The sequence below is a fragment of the Otolemur garnettii genome, unplaced genomic scaffold, assembly GCF_000181295.1.
Source record: "Otolemur garnettii isolate 467f Iridium unplaced genomic scaffold, OtoGar3 scaffold00148, whole genome shotgun sequence".
NCBI lineage: Eukaryota > Metazoa > Chordata > Mammalia > Primates > Galagidae > Otolemur > Otolemur garnettii.
Window position 1 is genome coordinate 4,000,337 of NW_003852543.1, and position 5,474 is coordinate 4,005,810.

A 5,474-nucleotide genomic window follows, 5' to 3' on the forward strand; every position below is an offset into this window, starting at 1 on the left:
CAGGCGCCGAGCCTCAAGCAATTCTCTTGCTTCAGCCTCCCAAGTAGCTGGGACTAGAGGTGCCTGCCACAACACCCAGCTAGTTTTTGGTTGTAGTTGTCACTGTTGTTTGGCAGGCCTGGACTGGACTCGAACTCGTCAGCTCTGGGGTATGTGTCTGGTGCACTATCCGCTGAGCTACAGGCGCCGAACCTAAAGACATAAATTATTATTCTAGTGTATAATTAGAATCACAGGCACTATCATTATGCAAATATTAAGTTATCTCAATTTCTACTAAGCATAATAAATAAAACTAAAAATACAGTTATAAATTGAAATTAAAAAAGTTGTCCCCTCTGGCACACAAATTAGAAAAAGGCAAATACAGCCCAGGGGCTCATGCTGGCCCAGCAGAGGATGACTGGCCCCTTAGCCTGGAGCCTTTATAAGGGACTCCACCTGGCTAGTCATCAGCAAGGCCAATGCCTGAAGCTGTAACTCATAGAGCAGGTGGGAAGACTGTGCCCCAGGGTGGCACATCTACAAGGTGCCTGACATGTAGGTGACTGCCACCAGAGGGCACCCACATGCACCAGTGGATCCTAAAAACACCTCAGGTGGCAGCCGTCAAGACTGGCACCAAGATCCTGCTCCAGGAATCAGCTCATTATTTAGAGACCGAGTCTCACTTTGTCTCCCTGGTACAGTGCTGAGGTCATAGCTCACAGCAACCTCAGACTCCTGGGCTGAAGTGATTCTCTTGTTTCAGCCTCCTGAGTAGGTGGGGTTACAGCTGCCCACCACAACACCCAGCTGTTTTTAGAGGCAGGGGTCTTGCTCTAGCTCAGGCTGGTCTCAAACTTGTGAGCTCAGGCGATCCACCCACCTCGGCCTCCTAGAGTGCTGAGATTACAGTGTGAACCACCACACCCACCCCTGTTTCTGCCCTTTAGAGAAGCGCTAGACTTTCCCTGCAAAGCCCAGTGCACCTGTGATATTTGTTGGTTGGGATTTGGTCCCAGCCTCTGGGGCAATGAGGGGTTTCAGTGGGGGAGGATGTTTTCTGACTTTTTTTTTTTTTTTTTGGCCAGGGCTGGGTTTGAACCCACCACCTCCAGCATATGAGGCTGGCGCCCTACTCCTTTGAGCTACAGGTGCCGCCCGTTTTCTGACTTCTTAGAGCAGTGGTTCTCAAACCTCCTAATGCTGTGATCCTTTAATACAGTTCCTCATGTTGTGGTGACCCCCTACCATAATGGCACCTTAATGGCACCCCCAACCATAATGGCACCCCCATAATGGTTGGGGGTCACCACAACATGAGGAACTGTATTAAAGTGGCGCGGCATCAGGAAGGTTGTGAATCACTGTCTTAGAGTATGAGCAAGGGGCTGCATACTGAACCATGTCCAAAGAGACAGTCCATTCCCTGCTCACTATAGAGATTCTCACCAGTTTCCTTTTGTCCCCCTTAATTTTGTTTTTCCCCCTATTTTTTTCTCAGCTTTAAAACTTTTTTATAGACTCGCGTGGTGGCTCATACCTGTAATCCTAGCACTCTGGGAGTCTGAGGTGGGTGGATTGCCTGAGCTCACAGGTTGGAGACCCACCTGAGCAAGAGGGAGCAAGACCCCCGTCTCTAAAAATTGCTGGGCAGGCTATTGTGGTGGGCGCCTGTAGTCTCAGATACTTGGGAGGCTGAAGCAAAAGAATCGCTTGAACCCAAGAGTTTGAGGTTGCTGTGAGTTGTGATGCCACAGTACTCTACTGAGGGCGACAAAGTGAGACTCTGTCAAGAAAACCCCACAAAACCCCCCTAACACCTTTTTTTACAAAAGTAAAACATGCCGACTCGGTGCCTGTGGCTCAAGTGGCTAAGGCACCAGCCACATACACCTAAGGTAATGGGTTCGAATCCAGCCTGGGCCCGCCAAACAACAATGATGACTGCAACCAAAAAAATAGCCAGGCATTGTGGTGGGCGCCTGTAGTCCCAGCTACTTGGGAGGTTGAGGCAGGAGAGACTTGCTTGAGCCCAGGAGTTGGAAGTTGCTGTGAGCTGTGATGCAACAGCACTCTACCCAGGGGGACAGCTTGAGGCTCTGTCTCAAAAAAAAAAAAAAACCCATGCCCATCAAATGGAACTGTATAGAAAGGTATAGAGAAAGGGAAAATAGGGCTCCTCCAAGTAGCCCCCAGAGTGATCTCTCTTACTTCTTCCAGATATTTCCAGGGCAGTTCAAGCCCACACACCCCTCTCTGATTTCTGCATAGGGTGGTACCAAACATTCTGTCCTGGAACTTGCTCTCCCATAAATAGCGTATCTTGCGCTTCGTTCCACGTTTTGTTTGTCCAGCTTTGCCACAGCCTTCTGGAGTGGCCTTGGCTGCTGTTGAGTGCCTGTGCCCTGCTGCTTTTGATTCAGGTTGTTTCTGGTTTGGGGCTGTTGAAAAGAACGTTGTCATGAATCCCCTTGCTTTTGTGGCTTTCTGCTTTTGTGAAGGTTGCATCTTCATGGCTTAAGTTCCTAAAAATGGAACTTCTGATCTAAGGTTAGGGACCCACAACTTTGAGACATCCTGCCTAGTCAGCCTCCTCCTTTCACCTACACACTAACCAAAGTGTGTGTGAGGGCCTGTTTATCTCCTTGACCCCAAAACACTAGGAACTACCAGGCTTTTTATTTTATTTTATTTTATTTATTTATTTTTGTTACAGTCTCAAGCTTTTGCCCTAGGTAGAGTGCCATGGCCTCATAGCTCACAGCAACCTTCAACTGAGACTCAAGCAATCCTCTTGCCTCCGTTTTTCTTTTCTTTTCTTATTTTTTTTTTGAGACAGAGCCTCAAGCTGTCCCCCTGGGTAGAGTGCTGTGGCATTACAGCTCACAGCAACCTCCAACTCCTGGGCTCAAGCAAGTCTCCTGCCTCCGCCTCCCAAGTAGCTGGGACCACAGGCATCCGCCACAATGCCTGGCTATTTTTTGGTTGCAGCCGTTGTTGTTGTTTGGCGGGCCCAGGCTGGATTTGAACCTGCCACCTTAGGTGTATGTGGCTGGCGCCTTAGCCACTTGAGCCATAGGCACCGAGCCTTGCCTCGGTTTTTCTATTTTTAGTAGGGATGGGTGTAGCAGCCCATATAGCCTATGGCTAGGAGGAGTGAGTTATAAGAAATGCCTGTATAGCTCAATAATGGAACACCTTGGTGAAAAGGGCATGGAGAGGGATTTGGCTCTCCTAACAAGCATGAGAGCTCGGGAGATGAAAGCATTGGTGAATTGGCAATCTCTACACCTGTGGTGTTGAGAGGCACGAGATCAGCCTTATATTAGGCTGGAGGAGAAGGCGCATTCTATCACGGACCGCTTACTCTGACTCTGTCACTTCTGCCTGCAGGACGCCTGCACATGTCTCTCTGCTGAAGATCACTAAGCTCTGCTAAAGACTAAGATCCATCTTTCTTAGAAGACTGCTTTACTCTCTCCCAAAGACTATGTGTCTCTCTCTCTCTCTCTCTCTCTCTCTCCCTCCCTTCAGCTAAAGTAAATAGCCTTCAGGCACCTAAGAGCAATTGTTCCTGAAGGAGATAACAGCATAGGTCCATGTCCACAACCTAGTTAAGCCAGGGCCGGAGACCAACCAGTCCTGTGCCCTGATAAGTGGCATCCACGAAGGGACCCCCAACAGACAGGGTCTCGAACTCGTGAGCTCAAGCAATCCACCTGCCTGGTCCTCCCAGAGTGCTAGGATTACAGGCATGAGCCACCGTGCCTGGCCCCTACCAGGCTTTTTAGAGAGCATCAGTCTAGAAGGTATACAGGTTGAGCAAATTTCAAATACTCTAAAATGGTGCTCAAAGGAAATATTTATTATTATTATTATTATTTGAGATAGTGTCTCACTTTGTCACTCTGGGTAGAGTGCCGTGGCGTCATAGCTCACATCAACCTCAAACTCTTGGGCTGAAGTGATCTTCTTGCCTCATTTTTTTTCATTTTTAGTAGAGATGAGGTCTTACTCTTGCTCAGGGTGGTCTTTTTTTTTTTTCAGTTTTGGCCAGGGTCAGCTCGAACCTGCCACCCCCAGTATATGAGGCTGGTGTCCCACTCCTTGAGCTACAGGCGCCGCCCTCTCAGGGTGGTCTTGAACTCCTGAGCTCAAGCAATCCACCCACCTGGACCTCCCATAGTGCTAGGATTACAGGTGTGAGCCACTGTGCCCAGCTAGGAAATGCTTATTAGAACATTTTAGGTATTGAATTTTTGGATTTGCAGTACTCAACCAGTACGTATTCTGCACATATTCCAAAATCCAAAAAAATCCCAAGCCCAGAAAATTTCTGGTCCCAAACATTTCACATAAGGGATACTTGACCTATAAAAGCTTCCTTGCTTTAATTCTCATCCCTGTTTGGTGACATAGTTTATCTGGCTGCCCAGGCCCAGAGGAAAGACCCCTGGGTCCTGGCCCTGACCGGCTGCTGTCCTACAAGAGGACCTTGGCAAATCATATGTACTTATTAGCTTCTCTCTAGAAAGATGCTAAGGAATTTTGAGTCAAGGAATTTGCTAAGGAATTTTGAGTTCTGTCTTACAACCTGTAGTGGGAAATATGGTATCACAGTCCCTGGCATGTGTGTGAAAACATTCACAAAACAGGGCTCCCTCTCATCACGTGGAATATACTATGATAATTTTTACTTCAGAGACTAGCATTCTCTCTATTCTCCTAAGAGGCCCTCAGGAGTTCAGGGCTGGGGGATTTTTTGTGGCCTTAAAGACCTAGAAAACATCTTCTAGCAGCGGTATTCAGTCTTTAGCAGGAGGCTATGTGGTTTGGGTTCTGAAGGGGAAGGCATTTAAGAGGCCCTGACTTGACCTCACAGATCTTGGGGTAGGGGGTGGGGCTTTTCCCATTAGAACATTTTAATGTTCTCCATTCAGCCTGTAGTGTGGGCCAAGCCCTTCTTGGCTGTCCGCCTATTGTTGCTGGCTGAGACTCGGTATAACAAAAGGGTGGGCACCTCAAAAGAGGGCTTAGGAAGCCCTGCCATCCCACAAAGCTTTGTGGGGGGTCCTGCTTCACTCCCTGCCTCCAGACTTTCTCTCTTGCTTTGAGTTGGAGGGATCTCTAATTATAGCCTCTGCTTCACCTAATCACAGTAGGCTAATTGTCACATAGCTTTGGGAATAATGGCTTTTGCTTTGGGCAGTTTCCCAGCCCCTGGGTATCTGCAGGGGAGGATGACCAGGAGAGCTGTGTGGAGTGTAAGTGCGCACCCCAACCCTGCTGTGGAGTAGGGGGCAGCCTTGGACCCTCTGTATCAAGGACACCTATGGCACATACCTGTCCCCCACCAAGGCCTCACTGTGCCTTTATTAGTGTGGGTCTTTCCCCTCCCCAGAGTCTGAGGAGCCCCTGATAAAACAGCACAAGGCAAGGCCTTGCCGTTTTCATCCTATTTATGTCCTTAATGAATCCCCAGAGTCTGA

The 5,474-nt window shown here is 48.5% G+C and overlaps 1 protein-coding gene across 1 annotated transcript in view; it reads left to right on the plus strand.

Moving 5' to 3' along the window:
• CNNM4 (cyclin and CBS domain divalent metal cation transport mediator 4) overlaps positions 1 to 5,474 on the plus strand; it is a 45,950-nt gene that overhangs the window by 29,862 nt on the left and 10,614 nt on the right. The gene's annotated exons all lie outside the window — the stretch shown is intronic.